The sequence below is a fragment of the Gossypium arboreum genome, unplaced genomic scaffold (genome assembly GCF_025698485.1).
Source record: "Gossypium arboreum isolate Shixiya-1 unplaced genomic scaffold, ASM2569848v2 Contig00307, whole genome shotgun sequence".
Lineage (NCBI taxonomy): Eukaryota > Viridiplantae > Streptophyta > Magnoliopsida > Malvales > Malvaceae > Gossypium > Gossypium arboreum.
Window position 1 is genome coordinate 25,001 of NW_026440423.1, and position 9,684 is coordinate 34,684.

The 9,684-nt window shown below is 54.9% G+C and overlaps 3 pseudogenes; all 3 read left to right on the forward strand.

Annotated features, from left to right (window-relative positions):
- Positions 1-2,614, forward strand: part of LOC128288852 (uncharacterized) — a 5,433-nt pseudogene extending 2,819 nt beyond the window's left edge.
- LOC128288857 (5.8S ribosomal RNA) lies at positions 370-517 on the forward strand (annotated as a pseudogene).
- A 346-nt stretch (positions 2,615-2,960) lies between the features above and the next one.
- On the forward strand, positions 2,961-3,111 carry LOC128288858 (5.8S ribosomal RNA; annotated as a pseudogene).
- The last annotated feature ends 6,573 nt before the right edge of the window (positions 3,112-9,684 follow it).

Here is a 9,684-nt window from a genome sequence, read left to right on the forward strand (position 1 = left end):
GCGAAGTCCACTGAACCTTATCATTTAGAGGAAGGAGAATCGTAACAAGTTTCCGTGGTGAACCTGCGGAAGGATCATTGTCGAAACCTGCCTGGCAGAACGACCCGTGAACGCGTTGTATACAACATCGGAGGTGGTGTGGGTGCATCGTTGCCTGTCCCCACCCCGCGTGTCGGGCAGCTGGTCTTGTCATCCCTTTTGCCCATTGGGTGGGGTGAGATGTCGGGATCACCTTCTTCGATGCAAAACGAACAAACCCCGGCGCGAATCGCGCCAAATCGAAATGAAAAAAGGCACATCTCTTGTCGCCGCACCGTTCGCGGTGTCGATTATGATGATGTTGTTCTTTTGTCGCAAAGTATATAGAACGACTCTCGGCAACGGATATCTCGGCTCTCGCATCGATGAAGAACGTAGCGAAATGCGATACTTGGTGTGGTTGCAGAATCCGTGAACCATCGGTCTTTGAACGCAAGTTGCGCCCCGATGGGCCGAGGGCACGTCTGCCTGGGTGTCACGCATCGTCGCCCCCATCTAACCCGGGGGATGCGATCGAGGATCTGTGTTGCGTACCTAAGCCGGATGGAATTATTGATGTGTTGCCGTCCCTTCTCCATCTCGTGCCCTTTGGGGTGCGTGGTGGACCCTAATCGTGCCCTGTGTCCAGTGTACTTGCAAATCAGTGTGGCCTCGTCGGTGCCTTTGGTGCTCGTTCAGATACTTTCGGATGCGGAAAATATTTTTTGAGGTAGGGTTTAGGCCCTTGTCTCTCGATACCTATGCATTTTGTCTCTTGACACAGACGATGCTCGTGCTCTGTTATAGCCTCTTCGTTGCTCACGCGGCATGTTGAAACCATGCGATTAACCGGCATCGCGGAGGAATACTACCTGATTGATCCTGCCGGTAGTCATATGCTTGTCTCAAAAGATTAAGCCATGCATGTGTAGTATGAACAAATTCAGGCTGTGAAACTGCGAATGGCTCATTAAATCGATTATAGATTTGTTTGATGGTATTTGCTACTCGGATACTTAGTAGTAATTCTAAACTAATACGTGCAACAAACCCGACTTCTGGAAGGATGGCTATTAGATAAAAAATTAGGCAGGCTTTGCCGTTACTACGATGATTCATGATAACTCGACGGATCGCACGGCCTTTGTGCCGGTGACGCATCATTCAAATTTACGCCCTATAAACTTTCGATGGTAGGATGGTGGCCTACTATGGTGGTGACGGGTGACGGAAATGGGGTTCGATTAGGAGAGGGGCACAGCTTGACTACCACATCCAAGCGAGGCAGCGGTGCAAAGTACCCAATCGACCACGGGGAGGTAGTGACAATAAATAACAATACGGGCTCTATGAGTGCAGTAATTGAAACTAAATTACAATCTATATCCTTAAATGAGGATCCATTGGAGGCAGAATGCGGTTGCCCGGCTGTTGGCATGAATTCGAGCTCAATAAGCATAGATTTAAGTTATTGCGGTTAAAAAGGCTCCTAGTTGGACTTAGGGGGTGGGTCGGCCGGTCCGCCTCACGGTGAGCACCGATCTGCTCGTCCCTCTTGACGGCGATCTTGCTCCACAGCCTTAATTGGCCGGGTCGTTCCTCCACAGCTGTTACTTTGAAGAAAAATTAGAGTGCTCAAAGCGGGCCTACGCTTGTATACATTAGCATGGGATAACATCATAGGATTTCGATCCTATTGTGTTGGCCTTCAGGATCGGAGTAATGATTATGAGGGACAGTCGGGGCATTCGTATTTCATAGTCGGTGAAATTCTTGGATTTATGAAGAGCGAACAAGCTGCGAAAGCATTTGCCAAGGATGTTTTCATTAATCAGAACGAAAGTTGGGGGCTCGAGCGATCGAGATACCGTCCTAGTCTCAACCATAAGCGATGCCGACCGGGGATCGGCGGATGTTGCTTTTAGGACTCATGGCACCTTATGAGAAATCAAAGTCTTTGGGTTCCGGGAGTATGGTGTAAGGCTGAAACTTAAAGGAATTGACGGAAGGGCACCACGAGGAGTGGAGCCTGCGGCTTAATTGACTCAACACGGAAACTTACGAGGTCGGACATAGTAAGGATTAGCCGGTGAGAGCTCTTTCTTGATTCTATGGGTGGTGGTGCATGGCCGTTCTTAGTTGGTGGAAGCGATTTATGCAGTTAATTACGTTATGAACGAGACCTCAACTGCTAACTAGCTACACGGAGGTGATCCTACGTGGCTAGCTATAGAGGGACTATGGCCTTTTAGGCCACGGAAGTTTGAGGCAATAACGGTGCTGTGATGCCCTTAGATGTTACTGGGCATACGCGCTACTACGATGTATTCAGCGAGTCTATAGCCTTGGCCGACAGGCCCGGTAATCTTTGAAATTTCGCCGTGATGGGGATAGATCATTGCAATTGTTGGTCTTCAACGAGGAATTCCTAGTAAGCGCGAGTCATCATTTCGCGTTGACTACGTCCACCGCCCTTTGTACACACCGCCCGTCGCTCCTACCGATTCAGATGGTCCGGTGAAGTGTTGGATCGCGGCGGCGTGGGCGGTTCGCTGCCCGCGACGTCGCGAAAGTCCAGCTGAACCTTATCATTTAGAGGGAAGGAGAAGTCGTAACAAGGTTTCCGTAGAGTGAACTGCGGAAGGATCATTGTCGAAACCTGCCTAGCGAGCGACCGTGAACGCGTTGTATACAACATCGGAGGTGGTGTGGGTGCATCGTTACTGTCCCCACCCCGCGTGTCGGGCGGCTGGTCTTGTCATCCCTTTTGCCCATTGGGTGGGGTGAGATGTCGGGATCACCTTCTTCGATGCAAAACAGACAAACCCCGGCGCGAATCGCGCCAGGAATCGAAATGAAAAAGGGACACATCTCTTGTCGCCGCACCGTTCAGTAGTGTCGATGCCAGATGATGTTGTTCTTTTGTCGCAAAGTATATGAACGACTCTCGACAGCGGATATCTCGGCTCTCGCATCGATGAAGAGCGTGGCGAAATGCGATACTTGGTGTGAATGCGAGAATCCGTGAACCATCAGTCTTTGAGCGCAAGTTGCGCCCCAAGCCATTAGGCGAGGCACGTCTGCTGGGTGTCACGCATCGTCGCCCCATCTAACCCCGATCCCTCGGGACTCGGTTGGACCGCAGGCGGAAATTGGCCTCCGTGCGCTCCACGACCCAGCGGTTGGCCTAAATTCGAGTCCTCGGCGACATAATCGTCGCGACGATCGGTGGTAATCTTTGCAAGCAACCTCGTTGGTCGTGCGCGTTAAATCGATCGAGACCATTAAACCCTTTCGGCATCGCATCGCGACTTGGTCGGCGAGGATTACCCGAGTTTAAGCATATCAATAAGCGGAGGAAAGAAACTTACGGGATTCCCCTAGTAACGGCGAGCGAGCCGGAAAAGCCCGAAGCGAGAATCGGGCGCCACCGGCGTTCGAGGTGTGGTCTGGAGAAGCGTCCTCAGCGGCGGACCGGGCCCAAGTCCACAGGAAAGGGCGCGGGAAGGTGAAAGCCCGTCGTGCCGGACCTGTCGCACCATGAGAGTGCGTCTGACGAAGTCAGGTTGTTTGGGAATGCAGCCCTAATCGGGCGGATAAATTCCGTCCAAAGGCTAAATCTGGTGAGAGCAGATGGCGAACAAAATCTGCATGAGGAAAGATGAAAAGGACTTTGAAAAGAGAGTCAAGAGTGCTTGAAATTGTCGGGAGGGAAGCGGATGGGGGCCGGCGATCGCCCCGGTCGGATGTGGAGCGGCGAGGCCGGTCCGCCGATCGGCTCGGGCATGGACCGACCCGGGTGCGTGGCGCTGGCCCAAGCCGGGGCCTTTGATCGCTGTGGAGCGTCGTCGCCTCGATCGTGGGATCCGCGCGCCGTCTCGGCGTGCTTGGCACCTGCGTGCTCCGGGCGTCGACTGCGGGCTCCCCATTCGGCCCGTCTTGAAACCACGGACCAAGGAGTCCGACATGTGTGCGAGTCAGCGGGCTGAAAACCCGTAAGGCGTAAGGAAGCTGATTGGCGGGATCCCTCACGGGTGCACCGACCGACCTTGATCTTACGAGAAGGGTTCGAGTGAGCATGCTGTCGGGACCGAAAGATGGTGAACTATGCAGGCGGGGCGAAGCGGAGAAACTACTGGTGGAGGCCGCGGCGATCTTGACGATGCAAATCGTTCGTCGACTTGGGTATAAGGCGAAAGACTAATCGAACCGTCTAGTAGCTGGTTCCTCAGAAGTTTCCCTCGGGGATGGTGGAGCCCTTAGCGAGTTCTATCGGGTAAAGCCAATGATTAGAGGCATCGGGAGCGCAACGCCCTCGACCTATTCTCAAACTTTAAATAGGTAGGACGGTGATGGTGCCCGTTGAGCCGCGCCCGGAATCGAGCTCAAGTGGGCCATTTTTGGTAAGCAGGCCAGCGTCTTGGGATGAGCCGGAGCCGGGTTCTGATTGCCCAGCGCAGCGCTAACCTAGAACCCACAAAGGGTGTTGGTCGATTAAGACAGCGGGGACGGTGGTCATGGAAGTCGAAATCCGCTAAGGAGTGTGTAACAACTCACTGCCGAATCAACTAGCCCGAAAATGGATGGCGCTTAAGCGCGCGACCTATACCCGGCCGTCCCGGGGCGAGAGCCGAGCCCGATGGTAGGAGGGCGCGGCGGTCGCCATAAAACCAGGGCGGCGTGAGCAGGAGGAAGCGGCCGTCGGTGCCAGATCTTGGTGGTAGTAGCAAATATTCAAATGAGAACTTTGAAGGCGAAGAGGAAAGGTTCCATGTGAGCAGCACTTGCACATGGGTTAGTCGATCCTAGAGGATGGGGAAGCCCGTCCGATAGCGTTCAGCGCGAGCTTCGAAAGAATCGGGTTAAAATTCTGAAGCAGGATGCGGCGGTGGTGCAACGCGTTAGAGTCCGGAGGCGTCGGCGAGGGAGCTCGGGAAGAGTTATCTTTTTGTTTAACAGCCTGCCACCTGGAAACGGCTCGACCCGGAGGTAAGATCCGGCACAGCCGGAAGAGCACCCTTGCGTCGGCGTGGTGTCGGTGCGCCCGTGCGTATGAAAATCCGGAGGACCGAGTGCCGTCCGCGCCGGTCGTACTCATAACACTTATCGGGTCTCAAGGTGAACGACCTACGGTCAATGGAACAATGTAAGCAGGGAAATCGGCAAAATGGATCCGTAACCTCCGGAAAAAGATTGGCTCGAGAAATTTGGGCACGGGGTCCCAGTCCCGAGGACCCGTCGGCTGCCGGTGCACTGCTTTCATTTGCCATAAAGCGCGAGCGAGATGCCGCGTCTTGGCCAGGAGACGGGCTGGCGAGCAGCGCTCCTGCCGGGGCCTTCCCGAGCGACGAGCGATCGACTTGAGGCTGAAAGTGCGGACAAGGGAATCCGACATTTTTAATTAAAACAAAGCATTGCGATGCTCCACTGGATGCTTTACGCAATGTGATATACACTTGGTCTTTCACGAATGTCAAAGTGAAGAAATTCAACCAAGCGGCGGGTAATTGGCAATGGGGTAACTATGACTCTCTTAAGGTAGCCAAATGCCTCGTCATCTAATTAGTAGCGCGCATGAATGGATAATGAGATTCCCATCTGTCTACTATCGGTGAAACCACGGCCAAGGAGAGCGGGCTTGGCGAGAATCAATGAGGGAGAAGACCACAGTGAGCTTGACTCTGATGTCAGACTTTGTGAAAATGACTTGAGAGTGTAAGATAAGTTAGGAGCTCTCGCGGTAGTGAAATACCACTACTTTTAACGTTATTTTACTTATTCCAGGTGAATGGGAGCGCGGGCACTGACCTCTCTTTGGACCCAAGGTCGGCGTCGGTAGGCCGATCGGCGGAAGACATTGTCGGTGGGGGAGTTTGGGCGGGGCGGCACATCATTAAAAAGATAACGCGGTGTCCTAGATGAGCTCAACGAGCAAAATCTCGTGTGGAACAAAGGGTAAAAAGCTCGTTTGATTCGATTTCCGTCGAATCGAACGTGAAAGCGTGGCCTATCGATCCTTTAGACCTTGGAATTTGAAGCTAGGGTGTCGGTTACCACGGGGATCGGCTTTGGCGAAGCGTTCATGCGTTGCTTTTTGATCCTTGATGTGGCTCTTCCTATCATTGTGAGCGAATTCACCAAGTGTTGGATTGTTCACCCCAATAGGGAGCGTGAGTGGGTTTAGGCCGTCGTGAAGCGGTTAGTTTACCCTCTTGATGGCGCGTCGCATAGTAATTCAACCTAGTGAGAGGAACGTTGATTCGCACAATTGGTCATCGCGCTTGGTTGAAAAACGTGAGCTCCGTGCTGTTGGATTATGGTGAAGCGCCTCAAGTGAATCCGGCTAGAAGCGCGCCCGTCGCCCGATTCCGACCAGGATGGGGCCTTTGGCCCCAAGGGCCGTGTGGATCGGCGGCCGGCCGGACAAATCGGGCGCCTCCTTGGGCGTAATTCCCCGGCGGGTAGAATCCTTGGAGCGACCAATCCGCGGGGGTATTGTAAGTGGCGAGTGGCCTTCTGCCACGATCCTTGAATTGACCCTTTAAAACCGATTAATCCCTCCCATCTCCTTCGATCCACCCTTGTTCTTTTGCGTCCGCCACAGGGTCCCCAAGTGGGGGACTTAGTGTAAGGAGTTAGTTAAACACTTGGCGTCTCCGGAAACATGGCTGCTGGGGCCGTGGTGGTCTGGTCTGAGCTCCCAAGTGTTGGGGCCGGGCACTTGTTCAATTTTACTGCGTGCCGTGCCATGCCATCCATACTTCTTGTATTTGTTTTGGGATGAGAAAAAATTTCTAAGTTAAACATTGGCGTGCCGCCCCAAAGGCTTTCTCCTGGGGGTGGTGGTCGTCTGACCCCCAATTGTTGGCGGCAGACACTTGTTCAATTATCTAGTGCCATCATGCCATATTTCATTCGACTTCTTGTATTTCTTTTGGGCCAGAAAAAATTTTCAATTAAAATACTAAGTGTAAGTGGCGTAAAAAAACTTGCCCCATTTGAGGCTGTCACGGGAGCCTCGGGCAACATCCATAGCGTAAGCCATCCGTGGTGAGGTCATCAGAACAACTCGGCACCTTGGTGCCTCGGATCTCTGAGGCGTTGGGCTGAAAAAAGTGTCCTTTTGGACATTGAAACTGTCACTGTTTGGACACATGAATGTCAGGGTAGCACATTGACCAAGTTTTTTAGCTCTTTAGGGAGAGGTGATATTGACGGCGAGGGGTTATCGAGCCTTGCCCATGCCCATCGCATGCGGACGTCGGTGCCCCCACCAGGTTAGGTTCCGGTGCTCGAGCGATCCATCCGGCGATGATCCGTGAGCCATCCGGGATACCAAGCGCATGAGTCCCTCCCCAATCCCAAAAGGTAGAATTCGGATCCGTTACATGTTTACCCAATAATGAATGAATCGTCCCAAAGGTAGGATTAGGATACCGTTGCATGTCGGTACCCAACAATGAATGAATCGTCCTGTCCCTCCCCTTTTTAACAGAGCCCCGGCACCTTTGGCCCATGGTAGCCTCGTACACTTCGGCGTGTGCCATCCGTGGTCTGGGGCCATGGTACCAGGCCCCTTTGATGTGGAGCATCAGGCGCCGGCACCTTGGTGCATCGGATGTCGGGAGGTCGAGCACCAAAAGCTAATTTTGGGCCCGTTGGTGCGAACGTCGGCACCATAAAGTGTCCTGTTTGGACACATGAATGTCGCTTTGGTAGCACATTGACCAAGTTTTTTAGCTCTTTGGGGAGGTGATATTGAAGCGAGCAGGGGTTGTCGAGGCCTTGCCCCATTTCATGCCCGGCGTCGGTGCCCCCCCCGGTTAGGTTCCGCGGTGCTCGGTGATCTATCCGGATGCTCCGGACCATCCGGTGCTCCGTGAGCCATCCGAATATCAGCAAGCTACAAGTCGTCCGGTCCCTCCCAGGTCCCTCCTTTTGAATCATCCGGTCCCTCCCTTTTGGAACAAGATCCTCCGGCACCTTGGGCCCTTGTGGTCTTGGGCAGGCCCCCGGTAACCTAGGGCGTCGATGGTGGGGGCATCGGCACATTCTTTGGGGCGTCTTGGGCCTTGGGCGCCCGAAACCTAGGCCCTTGGTGTGGGGGCCTCGGCACCCCGGAACTGGCGCGGGGTGCGGAGCCTCCACCAGCCGGGCCCGGTTTGGGAGCCTCGCCACCATCGGCAAAGGCCCTTGGTGGTCGGGAGCCTCGGGCCCCCCGGCACCTGGCCCGGGGGTGTGCAGGGGGAGCCTCGGGCTTGGCACCTTGGGCTTGGTGTGAGGCCTCGGGACCATCGGCCCTGGGGCCCTGGTGTCGGGAGCCTCGGGCCCATCGGACCTAGGCCCTTGGTGTCAGGGGCCTGGGCCATCGGCACCTAGGCCCCCGTCGTGGGGGCCTCGGCACCAGGACCCTAGGCCCTTGGATGTCGGGGACCTCGGGCACCATGGCCCTGGCCCCTGGTGTCGGGAGCCTCGGGCACCATCGGCACTTTGGTGCTTGGATGTCGGGCCTCGAACCCATCGCAACCTCGGCCCGGTGGTGCGGGACCTCGGGCCCCTCCACCTTGGTGCCTTGGATGTCTGGGACCTCGAGCAACTTGGCACCTTGGTGCTTGGATGTGGGGGCCTCGGACACCATCGGCAACCCTAGGCGTTGGTGTGCGGGTGCCTCGGCGGGGGGCACCCGGTGGCTCGGATGTCGGCTAAAAAAAGTGTCCCCGTTTGGACATCGAATGTTGCGGTAGCATTGGAAGTTTTTAGCTCTTTAAGGGTGAGATCCGGCCCCGCCCCCCTCGCCAGGTGGGGTGCGTCCCCCCCCGGTCGGATATCCAAACTCCCACGGTGGTGGGTCAATCCCGGCGCTAGTGGGGGGTGATGATTTCGGCGGTCAAGCCCGTGCCCATAGAAATGTAAACGACTTCAAGACCGGGTTCCTATATCGGGCAAAGATCTCTTGGGGTGGCTTTGCATTGCTTGGGCTCGAGCTAACTTCCCATTCTCCCCGTCATGTGGGACGCCTTGTGCCTTCAATCGGCGACCCCGGCCTTGGCCTTGCCGCCGCAGAAGTCCCGTGACGTCCAAGTCCTTTGGCGGCACGGCTCCGGGGGCGTAAGTTGAGTTTAGGCTGGTCTTGGCTTGACCAAAATCCCAATGGGATTTTGTCCCTCGTAGTTCTCGTGCCAGCGTTTGTGGTGTGCCCTCGTTTCATTGTTCCTTCCGCTCCCTACCAATACATTGGTTGGGTGGGTTGATGGCGGGTGCGTGGGTGCTACCACTTAAATGGGCATATGTGGTGTTTTGGTTGTGTGTTTGGCGGGCTCCATTGTCAGGCCACACTCCTCTTCATCTCCTTGTTCTAATTGAACCCGGGATGCGATCAGGATCTGTGTTGCGTACCTAAGCGGATGGAATTATTGATGTGTTGCCGTCCCTTCTCCATCTCGTGCCCTTTGGGGTGCGTGGTGGACCAATCGTGCCCTTTCCCAGTGTCCCCCTTAATCGTGTGGCCTCGTCGGTGCTGGTGCTCGTTCGTGCTTTCGGATCGGAAAATATTTTTTGAGAGTAGGGTTTAGGCCCTTGTCTCTCGATGCCTATCATTTTGTCTCTTGACACGGAGATGCTGTGCTCATGCCTCCGTTGCTCCGCGGCATGTTGAACCCAATGCGA